We start from the raw sequence: 23,965 nt of genomic DNA on the forward strand, positions 1-23,965 counted from the left end.
CATACACACCATGTCTCCAGTCAACATTTCCTTTCAAACAATGATAATACTTGCTCTGACTTTACAAACTCACAGTGTTTATTCTGGTTAATTCTGTTTCTTAGTATGTAATCTAGTGGTTTTTTCACTGTTAACCCAAAAGAAGGGATCTTCACCTAGTGTGAAATATAATAAAACCTTACCTACGCCTAAATCTGGTTCACTTACTGTGGATCAGTTCACACGTGCATTGTCATTTTCAGATTTACTAATTTTGTTTATTTTACCACAGTCTCTGCTATATTGTGTATCACTTGTAGGTTTTAACTATTCAGATGAGGGAGAATCCACAGCTGCAGTATCTAATTCTTCATTAACAAAAAACAAACTTCAGCGTTTGATCTAACACTTCCTTTTCTCCTTTATTTTGTTCAATTAATTTCCTGTACATTGCACCACTCAAATGGTTTCTACTGTCCATATTGATATTCACTTTACACTAAACCACTTACCACATTAATAGACTTCAGAAAATATACAGAAACTCACTGAGAGAAAAATATTGTACCATTCTGATTCCAAGCTACTTAAAGGCCTCTATGCCAGAATAACAATGCAAACTAGCAAGCAAGCATATTTTAGGAAGGCAGTGTTCCTGGTTGCATGATGAGCATAAGATCTCCCTTCATCTACCAACAGTTTCCCTCTCACTAATAAAAATTTCCACTACTATCGCTGCTCTTTAATGCACATATGAAAATTTATTTTTAGCATAATTATTTTCTCAATATATTGCTGCCCTGGCCTAGGTGACCCATGCATAAATACAGGGCTAGTAATTATGTAAATGTTGACATAAATATGTCTTATGGCTGGGAGGCGGGGGAGGTGATCTGAAAATTTGCACCACAAAAGCAGCAATACAAAATGTATGACATGATATTACCTAGCAATCAAGCAGGCTGTGATGTGAAGTAATGTGAGACATATTTATGATCATTTGATTTTTCCCAAAGGGAAATTTGACATAATATTTTATTTATAAAGTGCCTTATGTTTTTGTTTTGCATGAAAAAATAATACAGTATCAATATTTAAACAGTATGCATAATACCATATGCTACTCTGTATTCAAAATGATACTTGTGGCACTAGAGGCGACCATTTTGTTCATCCCACCCTCACGACAGCCATGGAATTAGGATGTGACTACAGCATTCTACACCACTAAATAATCTAAACATTCTATATCTTCATGATTTTATTTATTTACCAGACATTAAACAATATTTACACATCTCAGAGAGTAGTTTTTCAAATTCACAATCCACACTTACCACACGATCTTACATACAACATATAAAGCAGTAATTCAGTGAACATCATACAATAGCAACAAGAGGAAATGCTTTCATTGATACAACAAACTAGAAATACATAACAGGCCATACTCATACATATAGAATAGATGTACACTAGGACTATCCTTGGGAAGTTTTTATGCATTAACCTTTTTTGAAGAACCAAGTCTCACGATGTGGGAACTAATCTCCGACATCTTGATCCATTACAGTACCTGAGAAAATTTGAAGCACTTTTGGAAGATTTGTTCACAGTATTTAATGAATTTTTCCTGTTAAGAGAGACTGTTCTTTCATTAAAATTTTTCATTGTTCCTGTCTTTCCAAGGGAGAACTGTCCATACTCATTAGGTGAAAGAGAACGAGGAATAATACGATTACTTTTATTGAAGTTATAGTAATCATTTTGAGTATTTTTATCTTTAGTGAGGACTAAATTTGATAAGTTGTCTGCAATACCGTTGGAACCAACATGAATATCATGCTGTGGCTTTGATTCCTGTAAATGTTGTGGGATCTCACACTTGACTTTATCTTCTTCTCTAGGAATATCTGTGTTAATTGGATTTGCAGATCGTGCTTCATTTTTCTTACTCATATCTATAATTTGAGAAATGGATGAGCATAAATAATGAGCACTATCACTGTAATGACATTGAAGGACTTTGGCAGTAGATGTTACTTTCTGGCTGTATTTTTCTAAAATTTCTTGAATATTTTGAATACTTGATTGCGAACTATCTACTGATGGCATTTCTTCAGTACTAGCTGTTTGTTCTTGGCCACATTCCTTCTCAAAAATTATTATTGGATGAGCAATAAATGATACGCTTATTGGTTGATGTTTAAGTTGCTCATTGCTGTGTTTGTCAGTATTATGATCCTTTTGAGATTCATTGTGTAACATTTTAGATGATCCTTCATTTGAGTGAGTGGAATGTATCCTAGTGTGCTTGCAATGGGTGTAGAAATCCTGCTTTTCTCTTCTGTCACTGTTTTTATTTGCTGCAGACGAATAGAAATCATTACCTTTCCTATTCCTGTTGTTTTCATTTATGTGCAGTTTGTCACCAACTGACAGTGGATTTCTTAGTTTCAATTGTAGTTGCTTGTTGATTCCTGTAGCACTGTTGAAATTATTTAGTACACAGCCATTTTTGGCATTGTGGACATTTCTTGTTACATTTGTGTCCTTGCGTAGATGTTCTGTCCTTTTTGGATGGTGAGATAATTTATGTACTTCAGAACATGAGCAGCATGATGGCAATTCTCTTGGTGAGGTATCATAGCTAGTAGTCATCAATGAGTTCATCTTGAAACACTTACCGTGTTGTTGAAATAGATTGCTACTTTCTATCTGTTTCATCATACGTGTTTGTTTTTGTGTAATGTATGTTAAGCATGGAACATCTTCATGGGGATGGTGATCACATGTCTGCTTCATGAAATCAACTGCATTTGTTGCTGTCAGTTTACATTTACACCGTCTTCTAAGCATTTGTTTTGGCATAAATTGCTGGTTGTAAAATACCATTGAATCATCTTGTGTTTCATTTGTAGTTTTCCCAGGAAATGTCCTGTGTCTACAGGTAAAAGGAGCTGAATCATTTTTTACTAAATTTGTAGGACTATGTCTAGAATGTATGCTAGGTTGATAATCACTGCAGAATGTAGAGTTCATTTTTGAATTATGGGATGAACCAGAACTTCTAGTGCTAAATTCAGAATTATTAGTATAAGTAGGTTTATTGCAAACAGAATATTTTGAATTCTTCATTTGGCATACATGGAAAGGAGATGCTGGTATGGTCTGCTGATTTGTTGCTCTTGTAGATGAATTAGCAAAGTTTCTCATCCTTTGGTAATTTTCTTCTAATATTTTTTCATTGCTCATGAATTTCTTAACACTTCTAGGATTATTGTCATGTTTAAATGTTCTAATTGATTTCTGGGAATCAGTTTTATTAGAGAAACTATTATTTGACAAAATATTACCTGTACTTCTTGCAACTGCTAACAGTTTATTTTTTAATGTTCTTGTGTGGCTGTTGGGTGGTGGAGAGGCTGGTGGCTGTCGTTCACTGTCTCTAGTGTTTTGAGAAAGATACCTTTCACAATGTTCATAACTATTCCTTGTCGAGCGCTGCCCTCCTCGTGAAACGTTGGATGAAGGACTTGAAGGAATATGTAACATAGTATGAGATAATGATTTTCCTGGTGAGACGTGGAACACAGAACGATTGTTGAGTGGTTGAATTTCACGGTAGTTGTGAACCAGAGGTTCATTGTTTGCATCGTTCAGAGATCGGAATTTGGCCATCTGAAAGCATTCAGAAAAACTATTTTATCATCTTCTTTTCATATATAAAAACAGTATTTGTGAGTGATTTTGCATGGATTATGCATAATCAGATTAAAATGTATTATCATGACTAAGAACAGGAATTTAGTTGTCAAACATTGATGAACAGGACCAGTAATTATAAAGTCAATGGTTTGAGTCTTCATTCTGACAATAATCTGGCAATATTTACATTTTTCTTTTATATTTTGACAGATCCCTTTTTGTTACTTGCCATCATAAATTCATGGAAAATCCTTAAAGTATGTAATAACTTGTTGAAACATGCAAACTTTATCTGAATGAACAAAAATAAGAAACTTGCACTAGTAGGTAGCCTACACCTAAAATATAATAAAGGACAGGAAAGGACATGTTGTGCAGATTACTTTTTTTCTTGTATATGCAGTATTAAATGAAGATCTTTTAAAGGGAATGGAGAAACTTTGTGGATTGTATTGAAAAGAATACCTCCTAATTTATTTAGTACACTCAGAGCTGATTCTGACTGTAGAGTTTGAAATTTCCAGCAAGTTTTTCTGCTTCGCAACATGGGAATTGAGAAGCAACATGCTATAATACCATCAGATATGAACATGGAAATGGAATAATGATATCATTGAATTTCTTTTCATGAAGAGATTGTTCCCATTTGCCGTACATTCAACAATACTTTTTGTACATTTATGAAGAGAAAGCAGGAAGGTAAGCAAAGCAAAAATGGACCATAGTATGTCTATGGCCCCAACATGAAATTGTGGACCCAGGACCCAGAATCTGAAGCGGAAACCTTCTTTTCATAATTTTTCATATTTTCTTTTGTTTAGGGAGAGAAAGAAGTTAGTCACCCTCTCTTTTTTTTTTTATTGAACCCATCTTCATGGCATGGGCCAATAACAATGACCTGTCTGAAATGTAATTTCACTTACAATGGACAATGGTAAGTCTATAAATGAGAAAAGAGTTTATTCAATTTTATTATCAGATAAAATTTAAACTTACCATTGTTTACAGCATTTACAAAAATGAATTGTATCTAACATTTTAACCATTAATCTATGTGTATGGACTATTTAATGTAAATGTACCTCTTTTACGATTACTTTACAAACATAAGAAGTCTACAATGAAAGTCAGTTAGGCTTAGGCCATTTTGTTTTCTTATTTTAAATTACATTACATAGGTCTAGTAAAACCAGAAAAATTTTCAAAATAAAAATACTGTAGCAATGAAAATTCATTATTGAAAACTAGCTAGAGTTAGAAGTAATACTGTAGTTGTAGTTGAACTGCTGAAGCTTGAAAACCTACAAAAATGACTCGCATACATGTGCAAAATTGAGTTATTGAGTTATTTTGAATTAAACTACATCTTCCTATTTTTTTTTTTTTTTTCTGGCTGAAATGGTCAATAACATGAGAAAAGTTTACATTTTTTGCCAGTTTGTTTTCTATGGCTAAAATTGCCAAATGTTTCTGATGGTTAGGGTTAGTTTTGCTTCTCTGCCAGTTTTTGAGAGAGTTGTCCGGCTCCATGGCTAAATGGTTAGCGTGCTGGCCTTTGGCCACAGGGGTCCCGGGTTCGATTCCTGGCAGGGTCGGGAATTTTAACCTTGATCGGTTAATTTCGCCGGCACGGGGGCTGGGTGTATGTGTCGTCTTCATCATCATTTCATCCTCATCATGACACGCAGGTCTCCTACGGGAGTCAAATCAAAAGACCTGCACCTGGCGAGCCAAACATGTCCATGGACACTCCCGGCACTGAAAGCCATACGCCATTTCATTTGAGAGAGTTGACCAGTCTGTTGAAGGACCTCTCAGTAGTAGATACCATTACTGGAATTGTGCAAATAAACCTTGATTCTGTTGCACAAGTTTACAAAAGAAGTTTCACTTTTTTTTTTTTAATAGATGCAGGTGAGAAGCTTAAGTGCATACTTTTCTGTGTCAAACACCATGCTATGGACATTCTTCATACTATGCAGTATTTTTTTTGTTTAAGCTGTATACATCTGATAAGTCATAATCTTATTTGGAAACAAGATATTTGGTATTAATTTTGAGTTGATCACTAAGTCCTACTATTTTTCATCCTACTAACTAAGTGGGAGGAGATGCCAAAAGCTTAGGCAACTATTTTTGATTCGTGCAAAGTGATTTCATATGAATCTCAGACGTTCTAGATCTCATCAAGTTAATCTTTAATGAGTTGAGTCTCAGCATTGGAGGACATTCCTTTGCTCTGAATGATGAAATTCTTCGGATCAATAGTAGACAGAACATTGTGACAAAATGATGGCATCAAAAGACCCCTTGGAAGATATAAAGTGCTTCTTAAGTCCCAAAATGATGTTTCGTGCTAATGGAGTCAATACAGTAACAGTGTTTTCCAGGGGCAGGTTTAGAACTTAGAGAATCAAAGAACAGTGCTTTACTATTGGGAGCACAGCTTGTAGTCTTTCACTCCAACAAATCTCAGAAAGGTTTTGCAGAGATAATGGGATGTGTTGTTTCAACAATTCCCAGCAACCACTGCTACTACAAAACAAAGAGTGCAATCTTTCAATATTTACAAAAAAAAATGTCTGTACATCACGATTCACTTTAGCAGCATTAATACCAACTCTGTTCAATGAGTGTGCTGCGCAGTGAGGAAAAAATAGCAAATTTGATTTTTAAAGTATTCTTGATTGAACTCCACTAATGTGTGTCTGCATGTTCGAGTCCTTGTTGTAACCCTGTGCAGGACAATCTGGAAGTGGCACTTGAAGAGTTTCCAAGCTTCATCCATTCTTGCCTCACATGTTTTCCTACTAAAGTTCTCAAATTCAGTAAATCTCTCACAAATTTCAAATAATTTTTTTTCTTTATTTTGAAAATCTTAATGCAGAATAAGAACTTCCGTTCTTGAAGGCAGACGTCAAATGTAACATCAACAGTTATTCCATAAAATAATGCCTCTTCTCTTTGATTCAAAATTATTTTCAAAAGTTTTTCACCAAATAGAGAAATAAATTCAGTTTTGAGAATACCGTGATAAATAGTGAGCTTGGTCCCTCATGTTTGTCTGTTAGTTGGTTTTCTTCTACCTTGGTCAAATTGTCACGAATTATGTCATCTTATTTGCTGATCAGTCCAGGTCCATAGCTACATGGTTAGAGTGCTGGCCTTTGGTCACTGGGGTCCCAGGTTCAATTCCCGGCAGGGTCGGGGATTTTAACCATCAGGGGCTGGGTGTATGTGTTGTCTTCATCATCATTTCATCCTCATCATGACGTGGAGGTCGCATACCGTCGTCAAATCAAAAGGCCTGCGCCTGGCAAGCCAAACATGTCCTCGGACACCCCTGGCACTAAAAGCCAAACGCCATTTCATTTTTCATTTGTCAATCAGTTCCATTATTCCCGTAAAACTGTTGTTGTGAACATCACCAATCTGAGTAGTTCCACCCTGAAAACTAAAAACAATAAAAATCTAAAATAATTTTTTTATAGATTTTATGCTGGGTGTTGGGCCTCAATATGGTCTGGGCCTGGGATATGAAGGTCCACTTGGACCTCCCCATCCCTTATGGGGGTCATGGACACATCTCTGTGATGATGACTATCCAGCTCCATGGTTATCTGGTTAGCTTGCTGGCCTTTGGTCCAAGAGTTCCTGGGTCGGGGATTTTAACCTTAATTGGCTTGGGGACTAAGTGTGTGTGTGTGTGTGTGTGTGTGTGTGTGTGTGTTGTCTTCAGTAGAATTTACCCTAGGTAGGGCCCCACCCTAACAGAGACGCAGGTCCCTGGGCATTAGTTCGAAAGACCTGTATCAAGCCTCTCCTCTCTCTCTCCTCTCTTAACCTCATCATTTTTTTAAAATAAAAATTTGTGTGGCTATTTCTAGCCGAGTCCAGCCCTTGTAAGGCAGACCCTCTGATAAGGGTGGGTGGCATGTGTAGGTAACTGCATGTTATTGTGGTGGAGGATAGTGTTATGTGTGGTGTGCGAATTGCAGGGATGTTGGGGACAGCACAAACACCCAGTCCTCGGACCAATGGAATTAACCAATGAAGGTTAAAATCCCCAACCTGGCCAGGAATCAAACCTGGGATCCTCTGAACCGAAGGCCAGGATGCTGACCGTTCAGCCAACAAGTCGGACACCTCACCATTAAAAAGTGGTGATGACTAATCTGAAAGATAAGGGACCTCTGAAGAACAGTCACTCCATAAAAACGTAAATTGTAGTGATGGAGAAAAAAATTCAAGTGATAAATCAAGTCATATATAGAAAGGAATGTGAAAAGAAATACTTTATAGAATAAACACAATGGTACAATAGTGTGAGAAGAGTGAGAACAAGGAAAAGGGACAAAGACAAACATCAAAGCAATAGAGAATAAGAACAATCTCCACACCTTCATGCAAAGTCATCTTCACATAAATGGACTCTCCCCTTGTGAATCACAATTATTCTTCTACATCCTTTTCATCTCAGGTCCCCAGCAAGCCTGTTTCTACTTCCCAGCTCCTTGAAGAAGGTGGGCATCGCAATCTTTAAGTGACCACCTTGACAGATCTTCATTCTTGATGTGAGAAGTTCAGGATAAGAAGAAAGAGAGGAAAAGTGAAGGGACAAAAATGAATACAGGTAAGAAACTATCACATGATTTGTGACTTGTTTGTTCCTTTCCATTACCTATATTGACTGTTTGATTTCCTTTTCTCCTTCTGTGTTAGTCTTTCACAATGACATAGATGTTGATTCCCATTGGGAATCTGAAATATTTGTCCCGAATGAGAAAATTTATAATACCAATATAAATGGTCCGTTATTGGACATTATACATTTTCCACCTAACTCATTCCTGGTTGCCAGCATTTTTCCCCCGTGTGCTAGGTTGGGCTCATCAGTTTGTACCTAGCACATCTACCAAGACGCATGGCTAGTGCATACCGTGGAGCCCACTGCGTAGGCTACTTGAAGCCACCGACAGTGCCAATGCACTATGAGAGACTTTGTCTCACTAACAAAAATTGATGCCTGCTTGGCCATCAGATGATACAGATGTTGATTCCCATATGGAATCTGAAATATTTGTCCCGAATGAGTAAATTTATAATACCTATGCAGTGGCCTTACTCAGCTAACTGAGCCAAACATGTAGCTTACTCAGTAGCCTCCACGGTGTGCACTAGACACAGTAAAATTAAATTCTTTCAAGGTCCACCTATTCAATACAATGATGTTTTATTGTGATTTAATCACATTTCAAATAGTCAGTGGTACTAGTTTCGGCATCTATGTGCCATCATCAGCCTTGAGTACAAATTAAAACAAGATATATATTCCTAAAACATCTAAAACACATTTTAACTCATTATAAAATAACATACAATTAATGTGGTGATACATGAAATATGATAAAATTATGATACAATTGGTGTGATATAAAATTCTTAAAATTCCGGCTGTTCGTTACATAATTCAGTCTATGTGCATCCGGGATAAGTGAATATTTGCAGTTGTATGCTGTCTATGTGAATGACATTTGTTCCTTTAGATATTAGATGGTTCCAGGGAAGTTTACTTTGATCATATAAGATCGTGATGTAATTAGAGATGAATTCCCACTTCAATTTGAACCTGAAGGAGAAAATAGCCAAGTTAGACGTTGGAAGCAATGTATGGAAGTTACTAGAAACATTAGAATCGTTGAATGATGATTGACTCACCTTGAGCAGCATGTAAACGTGTTATTACACAAACGGAACCGGACGAAGTGTGTGGGCAACGGTAAAAGAGGCGAGGGGAAGGAAGGAGGCGGAGCACTTGTGGGGGAATGGAACTAAGTCGGGGTAGTGGGGTTAATTGATGGGAGTGTGTATTCCGGATTACTTGGAAAATCGAACTGTTTTTCGATAGTTTGGTATTTTTAAGCCAATCGAGTAAAAGATCGAAAAGGATATTGGGTTTCTCGTAAATCTCATTTAAATTGTAATTGGGGTTAAAATATTGGTCGCAGTTAATGTAACAACTTTCAATGATATTCATTATGGGTCCCGTCTTTACTGTTTGGAGAACTTCCATATCTTGTTCAATGTCAGTAAATTTGTGATTAGTGTCGTGCATATGTATACCTATGGCGGAGAACTTATTGAGTCTCATCGCGTTGACGTGTTCCGAATATCTAATCATAAAGTTGCGTCCTGTTTGACCTATGTAGGAGCTGCTGCATTCATTGCATTTTAGTCTATATATTCCGATTTGGAGTAGATACTGGGGGTATTGATTGATGCAGAGTTTTGTAAAATTTCGGAGGTTCTATTGTTAGTTTTGAATAAAATTCTTACATTGTGTTTTCGGAAAAGTTTGGTGATTTTGTGGACGTCATTATTATAAGTGAAGGTGGTTGAGATAGGAGTTTTTCTTTTTCTTTTATGAGTTTGGTTTTAGGCCTGTACCTATATTTATTTATTATTTGTTCTATAAACTGCCTGTTGTACCCATTGAACTTGGCAATTGCCCTTATGGTATTAAGTTTGTTCTTTGCGATGGGTATGGCGAAGTCTCGATATACCATACTTGTATGCTGCACGTTTGTGCATTATGGGATGTATGGAATCTGTGTGTATAGTGTTAGCAGTTTGTGTAGGTTTCCTGTATATTTTGTAAGACAGGCCAGATGTATTTCTAATAATGGTTATATCTAGAAAATTGATTGCTTTATTGGTTTCTGACTCTAGTGTGAATTTAATGTATGGGTCAATACTATTCAAGTCTTGAAGAGTGGATTCCACGTTCTTGATTGATTCATCCATAATGACGAATGTGTCGTCCACATATCTAGCCCATGAGAATATTTGGAAAGTTGTTATTATTGATTTTTGTATATTCTAAGTTATCTAAATAAATATTAGCCAAAATTCCTCATGGAGGTGATCCCATCGCCAGTCCATTCTGTTGATATATAATTTTGTCGAAAACAAAGAAGTTATTGTTGATGACCAGGTTTAGAAGCTGAATGAAATCTTGTATTTCCAGTTTGCTAAGAGAACTTTGTTTACTTAGATTATATTCAATTTTAGAAATTGGTATGCTCGGGTACATATTTTCTATATCAAAGGAGTGGAGGGAGTGGTTAGGTTGTAGGTTTAATACCTTTAATTTTTCAATCAGTTCAGTAGTGTTTTTAATGGATTTGTTGGAGAGAAAGTGATAATTTTTTGTTAGGAAATTTTGAATGAATTGGGATGCTTTGTAGAGTGAACTGGGTTTGTAGTTGATAATGGGTCGGATAGGAATATTAGGTTTGTGAATTTTTGGAAGGGCTTTGACTGTAGGAAGGTCTGGATTCATGGTTATCAGTTTAGATTTTTCATGGTCTGTAAAAAGAAATGTTAAGTTTTTTAAATTTTGCTTTAGTTGCCTCTGGATTTTTTGTGTAGGATCTTTCTTGATTATTTTAAATGTGTTGTTGTTGTTAAAAAATTCTTTAATTTTGGATACATAATCAGTTTTATTCATTAAGACAGTAGCTTTAACTTTATCTGCCTTTGTAATTATTAAGTCATTATGTTTTATTTTACTTTTAAGTTCTGTGATTTGTTTGTGTTCAGAGGTAAATTTGTCCTCATTACAGTTAGTGGAAATAGTTTTCCTACTTACGTTTTTAGCTGTGCCTATCTTATCTAGTTTTCTTTTTATTTCAAATCTAATTTCGTCTTGTTTCTCCAAAGGCATGTTTTTATTGTAGCTTCTGATTCTTTAATCATGTTAGTCATTATGTTTATTTTATTCATGTTAGGCCAGTTTTGGTTAGGGCCTTCTGATAAGACGGCGATTTCTTCTTTATTAAAGTTTACATTGGAAAGGTTAACTACAGGGTGATGTTATTTCTCGATTATATTTTTTGTCAAATTGAATTCTTTAGGTTGATTTACAAGTAAAAACGTTTGTTTCTTTTTTTTAATGTTTAATTTTCTATCTAAAGTAAGCTGTTTTTGCGAAAGAATGTCAAACAATTTGTCAATTTGACTTTGAAATAACTTATGTTCCATTGTGCTGTAGAAAGCAGATGAGCTGCTTCAAGGTGAGTTTCATACAATTTGTTATTTAAGAAGGATTTTTTCTTATGTAAAAAACAAATTTCGTTTTCTAGCCAAATCTTGTTCGTTTTTTGCTGAGTTTTGATCAAATGTGGTGCATAACGATGTTTTTTAATTGTTCCTTTCAAATAATTGGGTGTTAAATAATGTGTAATACATTGCTTCAGGAAATTGATATCTTTGCCTAATTTGGCAACTTTGATTTTTAGGCCCATATATTGATAGGCCTTTCCCTTTGCCTGGTAGGCCGTTCCACTTCTAGTTATGAATTCCATTCGTTCCGTATTGAAGTGGGATTGCAGTAAAATTAAATTCTTTCAAGGTCCACCTATTCAATACAATGACGTTTTATTGTGATTTAATCACATGTCAAATAGTCAATGGTACTAGTTTCGGCATCTATGTGCCATCATCAGCCCCGAGTACAAATTAAAACAAGATATATATTCCTAAAACATCTAAAACACATTTAACTCATTATAAAATAACATACAATTAATGTGGTGATACATGAAATACGATAAAATTATGATACAATTGGTGTGATATAAAATTCTTAAAATTCCGGCTCTCCGTTACATAATTCAGTCTGTGTGTATCCGGGATAAGTGAATTTTTGCAGTTGTATGCTGTCTATGTGAATGACATTTGTTCCTTTAGATATTAGGTGGTTCCAGGTAAGGCCCCGCCTTAGTTCCATTCCCCCGCAAGTGCTCCGCCTCCTTCCTTCCCCTCGCCTCCTTTACCGTTGCCCACACACTTCGTCTGGCTCCGTTTGTGTAATAACACGTTTACATGCTGCTCAAGGTGAGTCAATCATCATTCAACGATTCTAATGTTTCTAGTAACTTCCATACATTGCTTCCAACGTCTAACTTGGCTATTTTCTCCTTCAGGTTCAAATTGAATTGGGAATTCATCTCTAATTACATCACGATCTTATATGATCAAAGTAAACTTCCCTGGAACCACCTAATATCTAAAGGAACAAATGTCATTCACATAGACAGCATACAACTGCAAAAATTCACTTATCCCGGATGCACATAGACTGAATTATGTAACGAACAGCCGGAATTTTAAGAATTTTATATCACACCAATTGTATCATAATTTTATCGTATTTCATGTATCACCACATTAATTGTATGTTATTTTATAATGAGTTAAAATGTGTTTTAGATGTTTTAGGAATATATATCTTGTTTTAATTTGTACTCAAGGCTGATGATGGCACATAGATGCCGAAACTAGTACCACTGACTATTTGACATGTGATTAAATCACAATAAAACGTCATTGTATTGAATAGGTGAACCTTGAAAGAATTTAATTTTACTGTAATCCCACTTCAATACGGAACCAATAAAATTCATAACTATAAGTGCACTAGCCGTGCGTCTTGGTAGGCGTGCTAGGTACCAACTGATGAGCCCAACCTAGCACACGGGGGAATAACGCTGGCAACTAGGAATGAGTTAGCTGGAAAATTTATAATGTCCGATAACGGACCATTTATAGTGGTATTAGTCTTTTACCATCTGTTAAGTGATGGCATTGATGAATATGGTCCATTTCCTCCTTTGGCTGATATTTGTGATAATGAGAGTACTGGTACACCAGAGTTTCCTAACTTAACCTCATTCCTATTTAATGGTTTGTCTATCTAATTTTGCTGGTATGAGAAGAATTCCTGGGCGAGTTGAAAATGACATTTCATGGAATTTTAGACGTGTTAGTTGAGGAGAATTAAGTCAATGAACTAATAACTTGGTCTGATTCCTGTGCCCATCAGTATAGGAATTCCATCATGTCGAATGCAGCACTTGATGTCAAGCAAGTTAATTGTTGATGTCCAGGGGCGAACCTGGAGAAGTGTTTTCATTATTGAATTATGTTGAAAAGGCACGATGAATCGGAAAGTAATAAGGTCAGCATGGTTTATATTAAAATGACACTATTTATTACATACGTAAATCACAAGATGGATGCAGTGAATCAATCGACATGGAGATTACAATCGTGACGTGTCAGAATGGACAAAGAAAACGTAGTGTGTAGGTGGCGCTACTAGATGGTGGCTCAGCCAGAGTCATATGAATATGTATAAACATTCTCAACATCCCCTCTCGAAGGATGAACCAGCTTCAACGTTTCAGTCTTCTGACACCCAGACACTCTAAACACTTCCAGTGCTTATCCTTCGGTAGTCCCTTGGTTAATATATCTGCAGACATCTTCTCAGTTGACAAGTATTCGAGGTGAATGTCCCCAGATGAAAGAACCTTTCGTACAAAGTGATTTCGCACATCAATGTGCTTAGTCCGAGAGTGGAAAACAGGATTTCCAGCAAGCTTCTGAGCTCCAATGTTGTTGCTGTATAGCTGTACAGTTGACCCGCTGTTAATGCCTATCTCCCTTGCTAGTCGTAGTAAGTGCACTTCCTCTTTTGAAGCCTCACTCAAGGCCATATATTCAGCCTCCGTTGAGGACAATGCCACTGTCCGTTGTTTCCTGGATTCCCAAGATACGACTCCGCCATACATAGTGAAGGCAAAGCCAGTGTATGACCTGCGATCGTTGATGCATGCAGCCCAATCAGCATCTACATAGCCAGTTAGATTACTGGTATCGCTTCCAAAGGTGATTCCCACATCAGAAGAACACTTGAGGTACATCAGTACCCTCTTTGCTGCTTGCCAGTGCTCTTTGCCAAAATAATCATAGAATTGGCTTAAGACACTCACTGCATGAGATATGTCTGGACGCGTTGCGGTTGATAGATACATAAGAGCACCTATGAGCTCTCTGTAGGGGGCCTCTCACCATCATCATTGGACGAAGTACTTGATCTTAACAGTTTAATTCCAGCTTCAATTGGTGTGGCCACGGGCTTGCAATCAGACATTCGAAAGCGATCTAAGATATCCATAACATAACCTTTCTGTTTCGAAGCGATACCGGATTCATCTCGAGAAAACTCAATCCCGAGACAGTACTTAATGTCTCCCAGGTCTTTGACCTCAAATGACTTTTGTAGAAATTTGTGGACCTCATAAATTTCTCTCGAGTTCCGTGACAAAACTAAAATGTCATTAACATAAACTACGATTAGGAGAGCACCAGCATCAGAACCCTTCACATAAACACTCGAATCGCCGGACGTTGGTTTGACACTAAGCTTTAGTAGTTGCTCGTTCAAGCGTCGGTGCCAACAGCGGCCAACCTGCTTCAAGCCATACAGAGCCTTTTTAATACGGCACACACAATCCTTGTTCAACATCTTCAGCATCCTCTTGGCTTCAGCTATAATCTCGGATGTTGCATTGCTTTCCTCTACGATGAATTTGAGTATTTCTCTGGTGTAGTTTGGTACTTCTATAAAGATTTCCTCTTCAACAATTCCATTTAAGTATGCAGTTGCTACATCGAATTGTGGGACATACATTCCATGATGAGCAGCGAGCGCAATAGCCATTCGTATTGAGCTGAGTCGTGCTACTGGTGCGAATGTTTCAGTATAATCTATACCTGGTCTCTGGAAAAAAACCCTGGCCACGACTCTAGCCTTCCTTCTTGTGATCTCGCCATTTGCTCCGTACTTATTCCTAAGGACTACACGACTTCCAACTGTCGTCCTATTTTCTGGGCGGTCTACAAGATCCCAGGTCTTGTTTCTTAGAATAGAGACAAATTCATCTGCCATTGCCAGCATCCACTCATTTTTCTCTGGACCTGAAAATGCCATCTGAATTGGAACCTAAGCCAGACATACCGAATCAGTTTGTCCTCCATCGTGTTCCTGGTAAAGCTTTAGAGGTCTGCCTCGTGTTCCTGAACGAATCATTTTTGGTCTTCCTGGAGCACGTCGAGATTGTCGTATTTCTGGTTCTGGCTCATTTTCAAAACCAAGAAATTCTTCTTCAGCACTATCCGGATCTTCGGTGCTTTCTGTACGTTCTGTGTCTCTAGGAGTTATGTTTACATTGATGAAAGGATCGACCTTCTCTGGCTCTATCCTGGGATGATCTTTATCAATGTGCTCTACATTTTGGTGCTGACTTGGAAAAATATCAAGATCATATTTTTGCTCTTTTCTGTCTCATTTCAAAAACTTGACATCACATGAGATTTCCACTTTTCGTTCCTGTAGTATCCAAATTCTGAAACCTTTGGACTGCTCCGCATACCCGAAGAATATGCCCTTTTCTCCCCGAGGGTCGAATTTTCCTATGTTCGGCGATCGATTTAGGCAGTAGGTTTCACATCCAAATTTTTCGAATTTACAAACATTTGGAACCTTTCCAGTCCAGGCTTCATAAGGAGTTCGTCCACCCAGTTTACTTGTAGGACATCTGTTCCTAATGTAATTCGCTGTTGCAACAGCCTCTGCCCAGAAAGAAGGAGGAAGTCCGGACTGCATTAATAAACATCTGGCCATCTCGACGAATGTACGGTTTTCTTTCCGCTACTCCATTTTGTTCCGGCTTACGTGGAATCGTCAGGCGTCGTAGGATCCCGCAGCTTTTCAACAATGCGTCGAATTGGGAATTCACGTATTCCGTACCATTATCAGATTGCAAAATCTTTATCTTCGCGTTTTTCTGTGTTTCCAGACGTTTTTGAAGTCCTGAAACTCATTAACGACTTCATTTTTCTGACGAAGAAACTTCACTTCGCACCATCCAGTCGCATCGTCGACGAATGTGACGAAGTAACGCGCGTTTCCATTCAAGGAAACCCTCATACGGCCGCAAATATCGGAATGAATCAATTTCCCTGGTTCCATTCTCCTATCGGACTTCTTCGGAAAGGGGGTACGTGTCATCTTTCCTTGGAGACAGATCTCACATTCAAAATCCTCTTCAGTGTCGATGAGTTCCATTCCCTCTATCCTTTTATTCTTCACTGCCTGACGTAGATCCGTTATGTTTAGATGTCCCAATCGAATGTGCCAGTCCATAATAGATCCTTTGCGTGTATCTCCAGTTTGGACAATTTTTCCCTGTTCTTCGGTGTATGACCCATTGACGTAATAAAGTCCGTCTTTTCTATGTGCAATGAATAAAGTACTATCGTTCGCATCTGTAACTCGAGCGGATGTTTTGTCATACACTACGCGGTGACCCCTGTCTACGATCTTCCCGACTGAGAGTAGGTTAGTACGCAAATCAGGTACGTATAATGTATCGCATAGGTTGAAACTTTTATCACAACCATCAACGTTCGTTGACATTGTCACAACACCTTTTGCACTTATTTTCGTTGTAGAACTGTTCGCTAACTTTAAATCATCTGAAACATCGGATTCTACTTGTGAAAAATAGTACAGATTTTTACACATGTGCGATGTACAGCCGCTGTCGAGGCACCACACTGTATCTGCGTCGCGGTCCGTCACGAACTTGCACGAGTTCAGTTCTGATGTAATATATAGCGAGGTACTTCCTTCGCCCTTGTGAGCATTGTCATGATTTGCACTCCTTCGTCTTATGACCTATCCTTTTACAACGATAGCAACGAAGAGATGTGGATCCTCCTTTTTCGCCTTTATCGACTTTGCTTGTGGGCTTTCTATAATTCTTGTTCTTGCATTTTCGTTCAACAGTCATACAGTTTTGCATCAAGTTGTTCCGATCACTGCTCCTCGCGTCACTTTCTTCGACAATTTTTATGCGTAGGCCTAATACCTCGGGCTTTGGAAGTTCGTCGCGAGATTCTATTGCGCACCGAAAGTATTCGAAACTGACTGGCAAGCTATACAGAAGTAATATGGATAACAAATCATCGTTGATTGCTACGTCCATACCACTGAGCTTGTCCACGGCGTCGAAAAATCTCCGCAAATGATCGCGTACCGGTACATCCCCATCTTCACTCATTCTTTGAAGCACGATCTGCTTTAATAATGTTGCTTTCCCCGCTGGCCCTTTCGATTGGTAAATCGACTCTAGTTTAAGCCACAGTTCGCGCGAAGTGACACAATATTTTACCTGTTTCAATTCCGAGGGTTGAATCGCCAAGATGATATCTGACATTGCTTCACTGTCACGTTCTTCCCATTCTGTAATAGCGGCCGCATTCTCGCTGACCGGTTCAGGTTTAACCTTTATCCCAGCTACGTACGCCCACGTAGTCCTACGATTTTTTACTAACACAGCCTTCATGTGAATTTTCCACGTGTCAAAATTTTCCTTTGACAATGTCTCGATGCGCACCATACTTGAAGTGTTCATCTTCACACACTATTTCTTCGCAGAAGACATTTGGCTAAATGTTTAACTCAACCTCGCCAACCGTGCGCGACACGATATTTTCACGCGTCTATTTTTCAGTGTATTTTATCACTACACATTTAATCACTTTCCAAACGCCCATCCTGGGCCCATAACCTGTTGAAAAGGCACGATGAATCTGGAAGTAATAAGGTCAGCACGGTTTATATTAAAATGACACTATTTATTACATACCGTAAAATGGTGTGAATAGGATCACTTTCACGAGGAACATTAACCTACCAACAAGAAGAATACAGAATTATTCTCCTTTTTTGTTTCAGTACATGAGTCCTACTATGTTTTATAACTTTATCCACAAATATTCTAGAATTCCTTCATATTTCCTTGATTTTAACCAATTTGTTAAGTGATCCTATTCACCCCTTGACTGGGGTCAATAGGATCAGGCATACTAATATGAAAGTTGTTCGATTCACATCAAACTGGTGTCAATGGGATTGGTTATTTGATAGTTAAAACACATAAATACACTTTCTATTACAGTTTAATGTTCTGAAGTAACTAAAACAAAACTGATTAGGGTAAAAAAACATTCTTGCCAAAGTAAAAAAATATCTGTGAAAATTGTAGCAGGAATAGTGCCTTCATAAATAAAATAATAACAAAAAATGCTATTTATAGTACATAGTTCAAATGTATTGTAATGTGTATGTAATAGCAACAACATATATGAAGGAGAAACTTTGTTTTTGTTTTATCAAGGAATGACATTCTATGAAAGCCAAGTCTGAGAGTGCACATTGAATTTCAATTGGCCCCTTCTCATTATATGTGGATTGTCCAGTTTTCTTTTACCTGAGTATAGGAAAATCCACATGTCCTCAAAATCAGGAACAGTGTAAATGTAACCAGCATAATCTTGAGTAACCTTCGGCCTCACAAAATTGGCCACAAAATCGATCCTTCTCTTTCTTCTCTAGAACTTGACCAATAAAAGAGTGACTCATACTGGAACTAGTGCCTAGTTTACTGGTCAGAAAGGAAATCAGTAGTCAGTCCCCATTTTCAGCTTCATCAGCAGGAACTTGTATTCTGTTATTTGCGTTCCCTTCTGAATTCTGTTCATGCAAACGACGTTCGGAAATATCACTGTTAGCTGCCGGAACATCCACTTCACAGTGAGATTCACTCACGTTAGGATTTGAGGATGAGTCACTCTTACCTACAAGTCACGCTTTTGTCTGGAGCAACATCCAGCTTCTTCTTTTGCTTCCGCACTACGTTCTCTTCATATCGCATGCCGGGTGCTCATTAGAAAAGCCTTGAAAGAATCGTCCAACACTTCTCTGACGTGATCAGGATCATTTACCCCATCATCAAGTGGCAACACTTTTAAAAAACTCTTCCCCAAACTGCTTACTTGCAGCTCTTTCTTATTAATTGCATCCTTAGCTAATTGTATGGTCTCAGGATCATGGTTCTTGTAAGCCCTTGCATATCGATCTCGTTTGAAAGTTCTTGGTATGGTGATCCTATTCACCCCAAACAAGCGTACAAAAATTACAAAGTGAGGTTAGCCTAAATTCCAGAAACTCTAATAGACGCACAATATTGCCTATTTCACACATGATTCTGGAATATATTTTGAATACAAAATACCAACTGTGATTTCGGGGAATCTAATAGCTTCTGAGATTCAGACAAAGTTATTTCACTCCCATATACTGTCACAGTGACACAAATGGCGGGAAAATGTGCATGTGTCACGACAGGCAACCCCCACACATGAAATTTACTGGATTCCAAGGAGAAAATAGCATATAATTGTATAAACATGGAAATATTTTAGAAGAAAGTCGTTTACTCCTTGAAAAGTGAAGGCAATAACTTTATCTTTTTATGATCCTATTCACCCCAGTGATCCTATTCACCCCATTTTACGGTACGTAAATCACAAGATGGATGTAGTGAATCAAGACATGGAGATTACAATCGTGACGTGTCAGAAGGGACAAAGAAAACGTAGTGTGTAGCTGGCGCTACTTGATGGTGGCTCAGCCAGAGTCATATGAATATGTATAAATATTCTCAACAAATTATTGAAAGTATCTTTACTTTTCTTTAATTGAAGCTTAAACTAGGTAGAACGAAGGAAAAACAAAACTTTATCTACATAGATCAGTCGGCAGTGTCGTCAGTAAAACAATAAGAGCTATCAAAGAATAAAAATGAATAGCCTAAAACATACTGCAATAAATAATTAAATAACCTTAAAAATGAACTTTTTACTTTTAACGCTCTCTCTCACTGAACATGTGTTTTAGTCCTTCAGCTCTTTAAGCCCTATATCACCAATAAGTTTCACAAATCTTGGTTTATTCAAAGCTTTGGTAAAAATATCAGCAAGCTGGCATTCTGTTGAAATGTGCTGGATGTCAAGGATTCCCTCATTAACCACCTCTTGTGCATAAAAGTGTCTCAGACGAATGTGTTTAGTTCTGCGATGATACTCTGGGTTCTTTGTGAGCCTTATCGCAACCTCTTTGTTCACATACAGGTTTGGTTTTCCGTAAATTCCAACAAGTTGATCAAGAAGTTGCCTTAGCCAAACCAGGTCGCGGGCTCCCAACCACCTCGGCCTCTGTTGTAGATATTGCTACACTATACTGTAGTTGACTTAGCCAAGATATTGATCCACCAGCATACTTGCAAACTAAGCCAGTCGTTGGTCTTCTGGTGTCCATGTCGCCATACAGGTCAGCATCACTAAATCCCCCTTGTTTACTCGAAGTCTCACCATGGCGATAAATAATGCCTAGGTTTTCTGTCCCTCTTAGATAATGAAGATTCCTTTTCACTCAAGAAACATCTTTGGCGAATGGATTCTGTAATGACCTTGAAACCACACCTACCATGTAAGAAATATCAGGTCTCGTTGACAGCATCAGATACATTAAGGCTCTAACTGCCTGTCTGTAAGGGAAGTTAGTTTCTTTTCTCCCTGTTTGTTTCTCTAATGACCTGACATGTAGCATCGGTGTAGTCACTGGTTTGGAACTCTCCATATTCAATGTGAATCGAGCTGTCTTCCTTCTGGAATATTTCTAAACCTAAATAAAATAAAAAATTATGACAATGACTTTACATTGATTATAGAAGTCGATTTTAAATCTTGTAGAAAATCTTCCAACTCTTCTGTTAGATGACACAACTAACCCGTCATCAACATAAAGTGCAATAATTGTTTTACACTCTCCCTCATTTCTTATGAAAGGACACAGTCTGCATCACTAGGAGTAAAGTCAAGATTCTTCAGAAAATTCACAAGCATTCTTATGAACAGCGAGCAGCCTATTTAAGCCATACAAACTTTTTTTTCGGTCTGCACATTCGACTACTTCCATCATCGTAGCCCTCGGGTTGTCGCATGTAAATCTCATCTATCTCATTAAGATCTCCGTTCAAGAATGCAGTTGCTATGTCAAAGTTTGCCAATGACATTTTCTCACTTTCTGCAACAATGAGTAAAGTACGAATGGTTCCCATCTTAGGAATGGGGTTAAAGGTTTCATCATAATTACCATCATTTTCTTGAGAGAAACCTTTCACTACAAGACTTGCTTTGTAACATTCAATCAAACCATTGGGATTTTACTTTATCTTGTATACCCATTTACATGGCAACGTCTTCATTCCTTTAGGTAAACACTCATGGTTCCAAGTCAGTATTGATTGATTGATTGATTGATTGATTGATTGATTGATTGATTGATTGATTGATTGACTTTCCTAGACAATGTGGTACCTCTCCCACGACCTGCATTCCAACATTAGCTATGATAAAAGCTATCCTTGTCAGACACTTATTTACATTAGCTGTGATAAAAGCTATCCTTGTCAGACACTTATCTATATTAGCTATAAAGTTGGAATTCAAGAGGACAAACTGGGGCAATATTCATTTATAGGAAGGGGAGTTAGGGATTGGAATAACTTACCAAGGGAGATGTTCAATAAATTTCCAATTTCTTTGAAATCATTTAGGAAAAGGCTAGGAAAGCAACAGATAGGGAATCTGCCACCTGGGCGACTGCCCTAAATGCAGATCAGTATTGATTGATTGATTGTCTTGTTTTCTCTTAATGCTTTCATCTATGCATCCGTAGCATTTTTCCATTCTCTGGAGAACTTTGAGCTTGTAGCTTCATCTTGGCTTTCAGGAGCATCCTGCATCTCCGATACCACAAAGGAAACATACTCGTATTCCTCATAGTTTTATGGCGGTCAAATACTCTTCCTGTCTCCAAGGGTCATATACTTTGGAACATCAGACTCTGCATCCTCTAAAAAATTGTGGAATTCTTCAGTGGTTTTTTCTTCTTTGTCTGATTTATCTTTTACAATAGCTGGTTGTTTGGGCTGATCACCTTCTGTGAAATGGAGTGCCATACTATCTGAATTACAATAATTGAAATTAAGAGAGTTCCTCCTATTCAATACAAAGATATTTATTAACGTGAATGAATGAACGATATGCGATTCATGAATTCATGAATGAACGATATGTGATTCATTCACGTTAATAAATATCTTTGCATTGAATAGGAGGAACCCTCTTAATTTCAATTATTGTAATCCCACTTCAATATGGATCATGAAATTTCTAAATATTAATACTATCTGAAGTCAGTGGAGTATCCTTAAAAATGACATCTCTGGATCATATTATTCTTCTTCAGCCTCCATCCCAAATTCTATATCCAAAATGTTCATAGACAACCTTTGTAACTGCACTTGGCTTGATTACACAAATAAAATGTAAAATTTATAATAAAGAATAAAATTTTAAACACAGTAAAAGAAAAAATGTTGGTTAAAAAAAAAGCATCGTGCCACAAAACGTGAACAAACAGGTTAGGAAACATGACATCTACAGAATGGATGTGGAAAGCGGCATGGAACCCTGAGAGGTACTGGAACGTAGCCTATTGTGAAGAAAGAAAACGGAGAGGGTAATTGCTCTTGGATTACACACATTTATTTTAAAAGGAAACAAATCAAGAACTCAAAATTGTGGTGTTAAGAATGTCTGCAGACACGCACATTTCATTAAAAGAAATTTAATCACTGAATTTGAATTCGAATAAAAACGATCCAACTATACATGATTATTAAAATGAGGGATAATCCCAATCTTCACAAATGTAGAAATAAGACCAAACACAGAGGTAAATTTGCATCACTGTCTAAAACTCTTCAGGTTATGTGCATAGACTTTCTATACTTATGCAAGGTGACACAGAAATACCGGGTGGCAAATCTGAGGGATACTTTCATTAATAAGTTACGAAGTTAAGAAAAAGGGTATTGCCTCTGAAACAAAAGGTATAAGATCTTAGCTGTTAAGCTAAGTAATTTCAACAAATTTAGTGGTGAACATGAAACTCAAGGATAAACTCCTACGTACGAAAAAGGAATTAACACATTTGAATGAAGTTAAAAACCAAAATAAGCATAGAAACAGTGCTTACCCTGAGACCGAGTTTACTACGACGGGACCAAGAGAGGAGCACGTCCGCTTGTTAAGATGGTCAGGTGATCAATGACACAGATCCTACCTCGCTCCCACAGGAGGAGCGGGATAAGATCGAGAAACAGGAAATGGTGCAACCACGAAAGAGAACCAATCAGAATACAGAATTTACCTTCGACTTTGACATTCACCAATTACATTAACTCTTATTTTCTCCAATCAAAAGTCTCTTCATTCTTGCTGACACAGTGATAATAAATGTTTGAGAAAAGTCTTAATTTATGCAACAGGAAACGCGTTTCCAGAACTGCGCGTGTAGATACGTGTAGTTTCACAAATTTTGACAACAAGAAATGGAAATATTATAATTCACAGATAAATGATAATTTTGATATAACCCATAAGAGTTTTTAAA

The sequence above is a fragment of the Anabrus simplex genome, chromosome 3 (genome assembly GCF_040414725.1).
Source record: "Anabrus simplex isolate iqAnaSimp1 chromosome 3, ASM4041472v1, whole genome shotgun sequence".
NCBI lineage: Eukaryota > Metazoa > Arthropoda > Insecta > Orthoptera > Tettigoniidae > Anabrus > Anabrus simplex.